General features: G+C 33.6%; 1 long non-coding RNA gene and 1 other non-coding gene across 2 annotated transcripts in view; both read right to left on the reverse strand.

The window, feature by feature from the left end:
* LOC107437093 (uncharacterized) overlaps window positions 1-15204 on the reverse strand; it is an 83316-nt gene that overhangs the window by 15002 nt on the left and 53110 nt on the right. The window lies entirely within an intron of this gene.
* LOC139425747 (uncharacterized) overlaps window positions 1-15204 on the reverse strand; it is a 50101-nt gene continuing 34897 nt past the window's right edge. The window contains exon 3 of the long non-coding RNA XR_011636897.1: window positions 1-123. This is a non-coding gene — a long non-coding RNA (uncharacterized lncRNA). The remainder of the gene's footprint in view (window positions 124-15204) is intronic.

The raw sequence follows: 15204 nt of genomic DNA on the forward strand, positions 1-15204 counted from the left end.
TTCTACTTGAGGGCATCGATATCACTTTGCCTTTTCTATCAACGCAGAAGAACACTCTCCCACGGTTGTTTTGAAGAGGAGCATAGTCACCGTTTATCAAACAATCAGGCTTGTATCCGGCATCTAAATTTTTGTTTAAACAAAAATCAGTAATCAAATAAACTATTGCATACAACGTCAGGGCATCGTTTTAATCACATAAACAGTGCTTCGTTTTCTAGTTTAGGTAGATGGGTATTTATTTACGTCGCCTTGGATTATATTCAACAGTCTGAGAAATAATAACATGCCATGACAATCCTTGAGGAGACTTCCTCAATTTAGATGTAGATCTGAAGGGGAAGGAAATTTTCTCCTTATCCCTGTACCCAAAGTAATGCTCAGTGACCTACCACAAGACTTTCGATTCCGTAGATTGTGAGAGCAGGTAAATCACTTGTACTGGGTGGCTCTTGGCGTCGTAGAAGATCGAAACAGGTTTACTTGCATGTTGGTCTGACAGGACTATTTTTAAGAAGCAGTGTCAAAGCTTTCAATTAAAGGAGGCAGTGCCAGAGTCGTATATGCCAGATTTCAACTCTTCGAATATATACTCACAAAAGAGTTGTTTATAATGCGTGGAGGGGTCAAATTCTACTACAGTAAAAAAAATTGTCTTTTCTTACAAAGTATTCTTAAGTTTTCCTTGAAATTTAAGAAAATATATTTAAATTTTAAAAATTTAAAGCAAAAAATTATTAAATTTGTTTGAAAATCATAGTTTATTCTAAATAAAATAGTTTGCTTAAGATAAATATTTATCTGCTAAAGAATTAAATTTCCTGATAAAAATATTTTAAGTTTTATTGTCCTTAGATCTCAAATGATTGGTGCCCCCTTTTTTTATGCATGGAGCCGTTACCTCTTTCACCTTCACCTCTGCATGTTACGGACAAATTGTACCTAATTCTTATTCCGCATAAAGCGCTATTCTCTCTTAACATTTAGGATTTTGAGTTAAGTATTTCGATTTCAATATATTTGTTTATTTATCTTTTAATCAACGTTTGAATATTGTATATAAAAGAGAAAGCAAATGCAGCAACAACAATAATACAACTACTCATATATAACCAAAATGTTTCATTAAAACTAAGAAAACTACTGCATACGTCAATTATCAGACCTATTCTCACATATTCCTCACCTACCTGGACAACCATACCGGAACACCTCGCGAAAAAACTCAACCAATGCCTGAACAAGATACTCAGAAAAATCAACAGCGCCAGATGGTTCATCAGAAATACAACTATCCATAAAGACCTCAAAATACCGACCTTATCACAATATATTTACAAATTAAATGCAGATTTCTATGACAAGGTCATTAAATGCAGGGCAGTGAACTTCAACCAGATATTCAATCTTGAAAATTATCAAAAAGATATAAAATTAAGACCGATAACTACTCACTTTACATCCGACCCCTCATATCATATTTATCAAAATAAATAACTTATCACAGATCCACATATAGCATCAGATTCAACAACAATAAAGACAAATTCGTCAAGCATTTCCCTACGTTGACCATCACATTCAAAGCCACACATCTACATTTAAAGCAAGCCTGCTTCGTATAATTTCCATTATTATTATTTACTCAAACAAGGTGCTTGAATCCCTATAACAGCCACCACATAGACTGCTAATCTTTAAGTTCTGCCACAAATATAAAATACACTTTTAAAGAGTGCGAGTTATTATCCTAATTCAACATGGTTTACTCTTCAATTCGCTACCAATTTATGCATTAGAATTTTGCAGATAGCGGGATAGTTTTTATTTCTAGTTTACTACTGAAAGTGGATTCCGAGAATGATTTTCCTTAAATTTTCAACAAGAACAATTTGAAATGTAACTCATAATCATGATGAGTTACATTTATTTATTTATTATTTGTTTAATAACATTATTAATATTATTAAACAAATAATATTATAAATGGATACCGAGAATGATTTTCCTTAAATTTTCAACAAGAACAGTTTGAAATGTAACTCATAATCATTATGAGTTACATTTATTTATTTATTATTTGTTTAATAACATTATTAATGTTATTAAACAAATAATATTATAAATGGATTTCGAGAATGATTTTCCTTAAATTTTCAACAAGAACAATTTGAAATGTAACTCATAATCATTATGAGTTACATTCATTTATTTATTATTTGTTCAATAACATTACTAATGTTATTAAACAAATAATAAATAAATAAAATTTCAACCACTTTTTACATTTTAGTTGCCTGTGACGTCGCTGCATATCTTTTGTAAGGAAGACTACTTCAACTCTATAAATGGTACCTATGAATTAATAATATTTGTTTGTTACGGAAAAAAGTAATATCGATTACTTTTTCCATGACAAACTAACATAATTTATCGCAACGTGAACGTAATTGTATTATCTCCTTCTTCCTACCACTTTCAAGGTAGCAGAGAAGTGGGAACTCTTAGTAGGCACACAAAATAAATTTAAAAAAATTCTGGATCGAAATATGTAATTAAATTGCATAAAAACTGTATCTTGTAGAGTAAAATCGTTTGATTATTGAGAAGCCTGTAAAAGAGTGATACGAAAACAGAAGAAATTTTCAGATCTAAAAGAAAAATACTTATCAACCAATCTTCTGAGTTCAAAAGATATTCATTTTATTATCAATTACAACCACAACTTTAAACAAAATTTTTAAGAAATACACATTATGCAGGAATACTTTCTTATTTTTTTTTTTTTTTAGTATCCATCAGCAAAATGTATTGCCATCAGATACCTTTATTATATTCCTCTAGAAATACAACTTTATCAAAGCTGCCAGAATTTTTGAAATATATGTTAAATATATTTTATTTTCTGAGACGGTAGTTTCTCAAATTTGAACTGCCTCATTTCGATCACACCATTTGTCACGTAAAATTTAGCAGTATTTTCTTATTAATTTAAAATTACATTTCTTAAAATGATTTAATAATTCATGTGCCTTCTAATTCAAAATATTTTGAAGCGTTTTCACAAAAATAAAGATAAATTATAAATAATTATTAAAAGCTGCTTTTTGCATAGAATAATCTTTGGGTAAATGGATTTTATAACTATGTATAAAATGCTTCGATGAGCTTGAAAATTCGTCAATATATTGAAAAACACGAAAAAAATAAAATTAAAATTAAGAGAACTAAACTTTTGATCGCTCTCAAGCGAATTGGTATGAATTCGAATTTGACAGAAAAGAAACTTAATAGAAAATGAGCAGTTATATGACTTATTATTTTTCTTAAAATATTGTCTGCTGCACTAATCAATTAGTGTTATTAATTAATGCAAATTTAAACTTTGACCATTGAATCAATAAGATGGGGTTCTGAAGTTTAATTCCGATCATTAGTTCATGTGTTATTCAAAATTCTTATATTTTTGCTACAAAAACAAAATACAAACGAGATAAAGTTAAAACTAAACACTTTATGCAATAAATGCTAAGTATGAGCCTGTTATAAATCATTATTTATTACAAAATTTGAATTTTATTGAAATAGTATGCATATCCAGGTTTGCCACGGGTGAAAAAAATTGCAAAAAGTGGTAACGATTAAAATTTAGAATTGTATTAAAGGAAGTTCTCAAGTTCGTTTTTTTAAACTTGATCAGTTCGCAAAATGTTGCTATTGATAAAAGAATCACGGAACAAATTGCTTGTTCACTATAATAATTAATTCATTGTACTCACCACTAAAAATGACACCAAATACATCGCGTAAATGCTAATTTTAATCAATGTGACAATATGACATTTTCGAAAAAAATATTTTAATAAAAGATATTTTATATATCAAAATGGAAATAACGAAATAGTTCTCCTTAATAGTTACATTTTCTGTTATTGACATCTCCTTTAAGATCTAATAATTACAATTTTTGAAAAATAATAAATGAATCTGCCTTCTTATAAACATCTTCTATTCATGCGCTAAGAATAGATAACTTCGAGGGGGGGGGGGTAAATCAGATATTATAACTTTTTCGAAGGTTCGCAAAGATATTTCATTCTCTGATCTGACTTACGACTCATTAGCCTTCTTCCAGTGACTTAAAAAAATTGTCTGAAAAATAATCATTCAACACCGACCTGATGATTATCTACAAAACATTCCCAAACAGCAATACGGCTTTTGTAAGAGCCTCTCTGCTGTAAAACAAGCTATCAACATACTGCAATTTATCAGCAAGCCAAATACACCTACCAAACTGCCAAATTGCTCCACGACGCTAAGGCGTTCGATGGAGTGTGGTATAAGGGAATTTACAATCAATTATATCTTATAGGCTTTTCTAATAATGTCCTTGTAATCTAAAACTCGAATCTCACTAATCGATAATTTGTATTCAAAATCAATAATACTTTCTCTTCATACAGAATCATTAAAAAAGCGTGCGTCAAGGTTATATACTTAGACCCTTATTATACTTAGACTCTCTATTTACTGCTGATTTCCCCATCAATAATGAAAACCCTAACAGCACTGCTCTGTATGCCAATAACATCACAGTTATTACGGAATCAATTAAATGCAAGCTTGCAGTTGATTCACTACAGAAAAAAAATTAAAGTCATCGCAGCTCTAAGTGGAAGACCAAACTATATCCTGATCAATACCAACTCTTAGATTTCAAAACAGAGGACAAAAGAGCTAAAATTGTAACGCTCATATCAACAATAATATTTTTAAATTACCACAATATATTTACAAATTAAATTCAGATTTCTTAGGCAAAGGCCTTAAACTACTGTGCAGTGAACTTCAACCAGATATTCAATTTTGAAAATTACAAAAGAGATATAAAATAACGACCAATAGCTGCTCACTTTACATCTGACGACTCATATCACAATCATCAAAATAAATAACTAATCACAGATCTATCCATGGCATCAGATTCAACAACAATACTTATAACTTGATCAGGCGTTTCCCCACGTTGACCATCACATTCAAAGCCACACATCTACATTTAAAACAAAGCCTGCTTCTTATCATTTCCATTAGATATTATTATTTACTCAAACAAGGTGCATGATGGTGAACAACCACCACATAGACTGCTAGCCTTAAAGCTAACCACAAATGTAAGAAACATAATGGATGGGATAGGAGCCGCTGAGCGGCCTAGGTGCCCAGCTCAAATTTCTAGACAAGTAATTTGACATATTAAAAAATATTATTAATTATCGTTAGAAATGCAACATTAATTACTGTTGTCTCGTAGTAAAACTTTTAAAGAGTGAGCGTTAATTCTACATGGTTTACTCTTCAATTCGCTATCAATTTTTTAGAATTTTCGGAAAGCGGAGAAGTATTTATTTCTAGTTTACTATTGAAAGTGGATTCCGAAAATGATATTCCTTATATTATTATTTTCAGCAAGAACAATTTGAAATTTAACTCATAGTGATATTAAACAAACAATAAATAAATAAAATTTCTACCACTTTTTATATTTAAGTTGCCTCTGTGACGTCGCTGCATCTTTTGTAAAGAACACGACTTCAGCGTGATAAATGGCAGCAATGAATTAATAATGTTTGTTTGCTATGGAAAAAAGTAATATCGATTATTTTTTTCTATCACAAACCAACATAATTTGTCACACCGTAAACGTAATTTTATTATCTCTTTCCTCCTACCACTATCTACGAAGCAGAAAAGTGGGAACTCTTGGTAGGCACACAAATTAAATTTAAAAAAATTCTGGATAGAAATATATAATTAACTTGAATAAAAACTGTTCCTTGCAGAATGAAATCGATTGCGAATTTGAATTCAGCGACAGAAAAATAACCAAATTTCCGGACAAAATCCTAATGCATTAGAAAATATAAAAAATATTGTAATTCATTATAGCGTGAATAAATCCACCTTTTGTATACCTGAAAATGATAAGTGTCTTTTCTCGAACAGAACTTTCAGACAGACCTAACTATCTATATTTGTGTTTATAATTGAACAAATTTTTAATTGTTGAAAAGCCTATTCAAGAGCGATGCGTGAACGGAAGAAATTTTCAGACCTAATAGAAGAATACGTACCAACCAATCAATAGAACTCAAAGGAAGACCTTTTTATTATCAATTACTATCACAACTTTTAACATTTTTAATGCATTGAGAAACCTTCAGAAATTATCTCCTTTTTTTATTTTCGGTATCTACCAGGCAATTGTATTGCTGTCAGATACCTTTATTAGATATGGTTAGTGATGTGCAGGTTCATTATTAGAATTAACAAAATTAAAAGTTATATTAAATTTATTTTATTTTCTGAAACGGTAGTTTCTAAAATTCGATCGACTTCATTTCTATCACAACATTTGTCACGTTAAACCTTTCGCGCCGACTGTCACAAATACGTGCCAGCATAAAACCGTATCATTCAGGATAAAACTGGTAATCAAAGTAATTCTTTAGCAGTTTATTTGTGGGCGGAGATATAATTGCTTGATTTATTTAATTCACCATTATTTTGTTCAAGATAAAACTATTTAGTTATTCTTTGAATTAACATTGATTATTTATATGATTAAACTAACAATAATTAAAGTAAGAGTAAAGTAAGTCTGTCAAATTAGCAACGACTACATTTAAGTAACCGCTTTTTTTTTTAATTACAACTTGATTCTGATTTTGTACGAATGCTTTTCTGAATCACCCGTCCCCAAAAGGTTATAGGAGACAGTATTTTTTTTGTATTTAAAATTACATTTCCTTACGCGTTGAGCGCCGTGTCAGCCATCGGTGGCTGACCCTGGACTTTCCATTTAGGCCGCGTCAACCACCTACGGCAGACTCTGAGATTACATTTAGTCTGCGTCAACCACCGGTGGCTGACACTGACCTTTCACATAGATCGCGAAAAACAGCTGGCTGACATCGTATAACATGATATAGAACTATAAAATTTACACTCTTTTATGGAATTGCAGAAAATTTATTCAAAATTTACTTAATTATTATGATTCTTGGTTTATTAAATTCAATTTAGTAGATTTTTATCCACCACTATTTTTAAACAATTCGTAGGTATATATAATTCACCACTTTTTTTCTGATATGTCCTAGTTTAGCATCAATATTAATGTCCCCAATAATCTTAATAATAAAATAAATAAAATAAAAAATTTAATTGCATTTTAGTTAATTCCCCCCTAGTTAACTATCCAGTCGACACTCCAACCCAACTAGATCAATTTGTTAACAGCTTCACTAACTCTATTAACAAGGCTAAAGAAGAGGCTTCCTTTTTTGTAGAGGCTAATAATTACTACGATGCACCCCCTCATATCAGAAATCTGATCAGAGATAGAAACAATATCAGGAGGCTGTGGCAGCAGTCCCGTGACCCAAATGACAAAGCTCGAATGAATCAGATCAACGCTAAAATTAGGAGAGATTTTCGAGCACACAAGCAATCATCCTACACCAGGTATATCAAAGACCTATCTGTCCAAGATAACTCAATTTGGAAAGCAGTCAACAAATTTAAGGCTAAACCTTCAAGCATCCCACCCCTGAAACATAATGATTCTGTCATCTTCGATGACAATTTAAAAGCCAACATCATTGCAGACAGTCTTGAATTGCAGTTTACCAACGACCTTGTCGGAAATGATACTACTAACCTTGAGGTTAGAGGAGGTATTAATAATTTTCTTTCTTGCAGCTCTGACCCTGACACCCACACCCCGGTCCCTCTTTGTGATGTAATTTACTCTATTAAGAAACTTAAGAATAATAAGGGACCCGGTAAAGATAACATTAATAATAGACTAATCAAAGCACTCCCCCTTAACTACATTCACTATTTAACATGCATTATTGACTCAGCTCTACGCTTATCATACTTCCCCACTGATTGGAAGATAGCAGTCATTAAACCTATCCTAAAGCCAGGAAAAGACCCAACAAAACCAGACAGCTATCGACCAATCAGTTTACTCTCCTCTCTGAGCAAAATTGCTGAGGACATCATCTTGTGCAGAATGAGAGACTTCTGCGATGATAACCACATTATTATCGATGAGCAATTTGGCTTTCGCCCTAAACATTCCACACAACACCAACTCATCAGGCTCATTGAATACATACATGAAGGATGGCTACACAACAAACATACAGGTGCCGTCTTTCTCGATTTGGCTAAAGCCTTCGACAAGGTATGGATCGATGCACTTATCTATAAATTAATTAAATATAATTTCCCTAGACCACTTGTTCTAATTATACGATCCTACCTAACACACAGAAAGTTCATGGTCAACTGCAACACTTTTTTCTCAACCTTAAGACCCATTAATAGTGGTGTTCCCCAGGGGAGCAAACTAGGACCCCTCCTGTTTTTAATTTTTATTAATGATATCCCTAGAGATCCTGGCATTCTGACTGCACTGTACGCTGACGATACAGCCATTGCCACACAAAGCAAGTATATCAGCGATATCAACAGGAATATTATTTACCATCTCCTCACCATCATTGACTACTTCCAAAACTGGAAACTTGCCCTCAATATCGACAAAACTCAGGCGGTGCTATTCACCAGAAAAAGGACCTACAAGAAGGATGTTATCATTGATAACAACTTCTCTTTCAAATGGGAAACGAAGGCTACGTACTTAGGTGTCATTATGGATAAAACCCTGACATTCAAATATCATTTTAGGAACATTAGGAGTAAATTCATAGCTGCAAAATGTGCACTTTATCCTATTCTAAAAAAGAACTCTCCCCTCAGCACTAATAACAGGATTCTAATTTTTAAAATGCTTCTCACCCCCTTATTAACATATGCAGCACCCGCCTTCGGGGGGGCTGCAAAGACAAATCTTAAACTCTTACAGAGTGCTTATAACAAAACCCTCCGCAATATCACAAATTCACCCTGGTATTTCAGGAATAAAAATATCCGTAATGACACCTGTACGCCTAGCCTTCTTGACTTATACAAAAATAGTTCTCTCAAGTATTTTCTTAAGAGCACTGGACACTTCAACCCCCTTATTTGGTCTTCCTCTAACTACGACCCAGATGACCCTAAGTGCAGGAGACGGCCTAAGACCATTCTCCATTACTATAATAATCTCCAAGACATCGTTTGATGATATTTCTATCCCCCTGATTGGCTCCTCTATCATCATTACCCTTTTCCACCTTCTTGGGTTGGCCCAATACTTCGCGGAATTACTGCGGCTCATTCTGATTCAATTTACTAATATAACTACTAACAATGTTAATCACTAACTGCTTATTTTTCAATAATTATATATAAAATATAAATAATGATTTATAATAAATAATTAATTTTTATTTATTTATTTATCTATTATTATTATTTTTTTTAATATATATGTTATTACCTGTCTGTGTTATCCCTGTTCTATCTTCTTTTCCACAATATTATTTAACTACTAACATTAAGTTCACTAACCCAAATAATATCAATATCAATGGCCTTTGATTCAGTTTGTAATCATATAATTTACGGAGGTGACCTTTTTGGCCAGGTACTCCGGTGCACCAAGTATTAGTTTCCGCAGTTTCCGCAGTTTCTGATATGTCTTGCATGCAGCACCCGAATACGGAAGGGGGGGGCTGCAAAGACAAATCTTAAACTCTTACAGATTGCTTATAACAAAACCCTGGTATTTCAGGAACAAAAATATCCGTAATGACACCTGTACGCCTAGCCTTCTCGACTTATATAAAAGTAGTTCTCTGAAGTATTTTCTTAAGAGCACTGGACGCTCCAACCCCCTTATATTGTCTTCCTCTAACTACGACCCAGATGACCCTAAGTGCAGGAGACGACCTAAGGCCATTCTCCATTACTATAAAAATCTTCAAGACATCGTTTGAGTCGTATTGCTGATTTTTCTATCCCCCTGACTGGCTCCTCATCTCCTCTATCATCATTACCCTTTTCCATCTTCTTGGGTATAAAATAAATAATAATTTATAATAAATAATTTTCTTAGTTTTATTGTTTATGTTATTACATGTCTGTGTTATCCCTGTTCTATCTTCTTTTCCACAATATTATTTAACTACTAACATTAAGTTCACTAACCCAAATAATATCAATATCAAAGGCCTTTGATTCAGTTTGTAATCATATAAATTACGGAGGTGGCCTTTTTGACCAGGTACTCCGGTGCACCAAGTATTAGTTTCCGCAGTTTTTTCCGCAGATATGTCATGCTAAAACTTTTATAAACTAGCAAAATCTGTCGAAATTTGCAAATTTAATTTGTAGTAATTTACCGTGTTGCCTGACGAGTAAGTCATGTAAAATTAGCGTGGCATTCAACGTGTTAAAATGATTTAATAATTCATAGACCTTAAAATTCAAAATTTTTTGAACCGTATTCGCAAAACTATCTATAATATATAAATAATTATTTAAAGATAATTTTTGCATAGAATAATCTTGGGATTAATGAACTTTATAACTGCGTATAAAATGTTTCGATAAACTTGAAAATTCGTCGATATATTGTGAAACACGCAAAAAGTAAAATTTAAATTAACCCTTTGGGAACGGGTGATTCAGAAAAGCATTCATTCAAATTCAGAATCAAGTTGTAATTATATAAAAGACGGTAACTTAAATGTTGTCGTTGCTAATTTGACAGACTTACTTTGCTTTTACTTGAATTATTGTTAGCATAATCACATATATAATCAATGTTCGTTCGTTCGTTGTTGTAGAACTCATTCTCATATGTGTTGGTTATCTTAGCATCAGCCCCGCTAGGGGCTCCAACTAAATCATTTGAGTGGAAATAAATAATAAATCGCCGAAGCGCAATTGAAAGGTGAAAGTTGGGGTTCAGTTCTTTTACTGAGATAAAATTAAAATGAAGTAGTGAGATTGAACAAACAAGTTTGAGAGAGAGAAGAGGTTTTGGGGCAGACTGCCTCGCCTCCCTTCGAGGTATTACCCCCGAGCTTCTCATGTGCACAGTAGCTACATAGCCCCAGGGAAAAGGAGAAATACATAATAAATGCGCAAAATTATTTACAAGTATTTTCAGCTATTTACAAAATTTACGGAACATTGTTGTAGAACCAGGGCTGAAAGCCCTTATATATCAAGACGGAAAAGAGTAAAAACTAGTAACAAATAAATTTTATTTTTTAGCTTTTTTTTGGGAATAATAAAAATCTATAACTACCAATTGTTTTTAACGGATGCAATTTTTATATTGAATTGCTTCTTCGCCGTTATAGAATATCATACAACTCTACTCAAGGGGATCTCCCCATTCCAAAGATGATTTTCCCTTCAACTAAAGATTTGCTTCTTTAACCCCTTGGGGACGGGTGATTCAGAAAAGCATTCGTACAAAATCAGAATCGACTTGTAATTAAATAAAAAACGGTAATTTAAATGTAGTCGTTTCTAATTTGACAGACTTACTTTGCTTTTACTTTAATTATTGTTAGTTTAATCATATATATAATCAATGTTAATTCAAAGTATAACTAAATAGTTTTATTTTGAACAAAGTAATGGTGAATTAAATAAATCAAACAATTTTAACTCCGCCCACAAATAAACTGCTAAAAAAATACTTTGATTACCAGTTTTATATTTTTTCACAGATTGGTACGGTTTTATGCTGTCACGTATTTGTGACAGTCGGCACGAAAGGGTTAAGGACTTGACTTGTTGTTACAACATACTACAACTTCAAAGATATGTAGGACCTTCCAGAATACAACAAAACAGAATAGATGAATCGGTTAGTGGCGCTTCGCCGAGATAACCCCAATATCCAGCATCCAGCCGTTATAGAATTGTAAATCGACCACGCCCATAACAGCGGAAAAGTTAAATCTGCCTGAGAAGACGACAGAACCTGCAGAAACTGTTTCCTTCTGCTAGCCTCAAATAGAAATTACCCAAATTGAGCCACCTACTGAGATAAGTGTAGAAGAGGAGCCTATTCCTAAAGTTTCCTCCCCCGAATGACCGAGGAAGAGAAAAAAGAGAAGCCAAAATGCCAGCGGAAACCAGGAGACCATTTCTACCCGTCTTGAGTCAACCCCTGAGATCACTTCATCCAAACTAGAATTGACGAAGCCTTCTACATCGACCAAGAACATTTACCTCCAGAGAAAACTTAAATTTCTCATGCGAGGCCTTACAGTAGACATCCGAACGGAAGATCTTCGGAAAGATATAGAAGACAATGATGGTCGACGACCCATCAAGATAGAGCAACTAAGAAAGAGGCTTGACAACGGATACAAGCTCCTCTCCCTTTTTCTAGTGATACTCCATGACTTCCCAGAACATCGGGACTTTATTTTCACAAAGAATCTGCTGTCCTTTCTAGTCCTAATCGAGAAATTTAATGGAGGGCGTTACGCCATCCAATGCTACAAGTGCCAGAAATTTGAACATACACAGAAAACATGCTCAAGTGATCCAGCCTGCATGAAATGTGCAGGAGCACATTTTACCTGCAAGTGCGTGAAGCCTCTCTCCCTTCCGGCCACATGCATCAATTGTCAAGGCGATCACCCGGCCTGTTTTACAGGCTGTAGTGCTCGGCCGAGGCGAAATCATCGCACCTTCACGCGTAGACCACAAGATGCCCCCAGCAGTGTAGTGAAGTTCCTAAGGATCATCAAAGAACTTCAGGAACTTTTGAAAGACGAGAAAATCATCTCATTACTCATGTACCTGCTCCCAGCCCTACAGACGTAGATGAGGAGCCTCATCATCAAGCCTTTCATGATGCCTTTCATTATTTTATCGCATTTCAGATTCTTTTCCGAACCACCAATACAACTTTCCTATGTATGTCCCTTTGGGATATTTCATGATGAATGGGATAAGGGCCATTTAGGCCTCAGATGCCCAGTTCTAAAACAACGAACGAACATTATAGAATTGTTATTGTTGTTATTGTTGAGAATTGTTACTATTTAGAATAGATTAACTCCTCCCGAATTTTATCTGATATTGAAATAGATCTTCTACCAGTATTTTCTCTTTTCCGTCCCGCTTTCAGGCGCAACACCAGGCGTGAACGTGTTAAGGCAGCATCCACACCATGAATAAGCCGGCATTCGAGCGATGGCCTGTGTGTACGAATTCTATCGTTAGCTTGAACTCCGTTTTTTTGTCAATGGATGAATAACTATTAGTAATTTGAAGCGAAATTTCGAGACATTTTACTAAAATCGATATGTGAAACGCGAATTTAAATTATGAGGTACAAACCATCGCCAGATCAAACAGAAAACCTCTACACGGTTTTCTGAGGGTAGTCCCATTTACCATAGTGCATAAAATATATAGAATCGATCCAAGCATGCTGTTATCTGCAGCGATACCATCCCACACACATACACTGTCTCCTTGCTATGCATCTCTTTCACGGATGCTTGATGGATGATATTGGGTTCTAGGTTCTCACCAAATCAAACAACGCCAACTATGGTTTTGGTGGCTAAACCTGGACTCATCTGTGAAGAGAACAGCCCTTCATCGGTCAGCCGTCCAGTGGACACCCTGTTCAGTATACCTCAAACGTTCCTTTTTATGGCGTGACTTTCATGAAGCCTTTTATGCACAGTAGACGCTGACATAAATTTTCCGGAAGCTGCATTAAGAGGGTATTTGAGATGGCTCAGTGATACATGAAATACATGATATAGAAGACTGGTGCGTTAAATGGAAAAGAGCCATAAATGTAGACAAATTTCAAATCCTAATCATACAGAAAGCAGGAATAAAAATGCTACTACGGCCTTATCTCTACATACTACCTCGGCCTTATAATAAACAGCAAGTTCACCTGAAATGACCTACCAAAATATTTTAGACTGAAATAAATCTATATATCTATAAATATAATAGAATCAAAATATAATATCACCTATCAAAAATATAATATACAAAGCAAATACAATAATACAACCACTCATCTATAACCAGAATGTCTCATTAAAGCTAAGAAGACTACTATATACGTCAAAGATCAGACCAATTCTCACATATTCTGGACAACCATATCGGAACATCTCATGAAAAAACTTAGCCAATGCCAGAACAAGATACTCAGAAAAATCACCCGTGCCAGATGGTTCATCAAAAATACAAATATCCACAAAGACCTCAAGATCCCGACATTAACGCAGTATATTTACAAATTAAATGCAGATCTCTGTGGCAAGCCCCTAACATGCAGTGCAGTGAACTTCAACCAGATTTTCAATTTAGAACATTACAAAAAAGGCATAAAATTAAGAACAATGACTGCGCACTTTACATCCGACGCCTCACATCACAATCATCAAAATAAAAAACTAATCACAGATCCACCCATGGCATGAGGTTCAACAACAATACTGCCCAGGTGCCCAGCTCAAATTTCAAGATAAGTAATTTGACATATTAAAAAATATGAAGTATCGTTAGAAATGCAACATTAATACTGTTGTCTCGTAGTAAAACTTTTAAAGAGTGTGCGTTAATTCAACATGGTTTACTCTTCAATTCGCTATCAATTTGTTAGAACTTTTCAGAAAGTGGAGAAGTTTTTATTTCTAGTTTACTATTGAAAGTGGATTTTGAAAATTATTTTCCTTAAATTTTCAACAAAAACAATTTTAAATGCAACTCCTAGTGTTACTAAACAAGCAATAAATAAATAAAATTTCTACCACTTTTTACATTTTAGTGGCCTGTAATGTCGCTGCATATCTTTTGTAACAGGGTTCCCGCGGTCCTTGAAAAATGTTATTGGTAGTAAGTGGTAGTAAGTTTAGGGTGCAATATATTTTTTATTTTTAGGTAGTATTTTGTTGTTAAATGCTGGAATTTTCATGCATATAAGCATTTTTTAAAAAACAATTTTTAGTGGTAACTACACAGAAATTAAAATATCAAAATATGTTTTACTTTCTCTACAACTTTTTAAAATTCTCAAGGACCTTGGGAACCCCGTGAAAGGAACACAAGTTCAGGTTGATAAATGGTAGCTGTGAATTAATAAAATTTGTTTGTTAGAGAAAAAAGTAATATCGATTAATTTTTCCATGACAAACTAACATAATTTACCGCATCGCAAACGTAATTGTAGTA

This window comes from Parasteatoda tepidariorum, chromosome 6 (assembly GCF_043381705.1).
Source record: "Parasteatoda tepidariorum isolate YZ-2023 chromosome 6, CAS_Ptep_4.0, whole genome shotgun sequence".
Classification (NCBI taxonomy): Eukaryota; Metazoa; Arthropoda; class Arachnida; order Araneae; family Theridiidae; genus Parasteatoda; species Parasteatoda tepidariorum.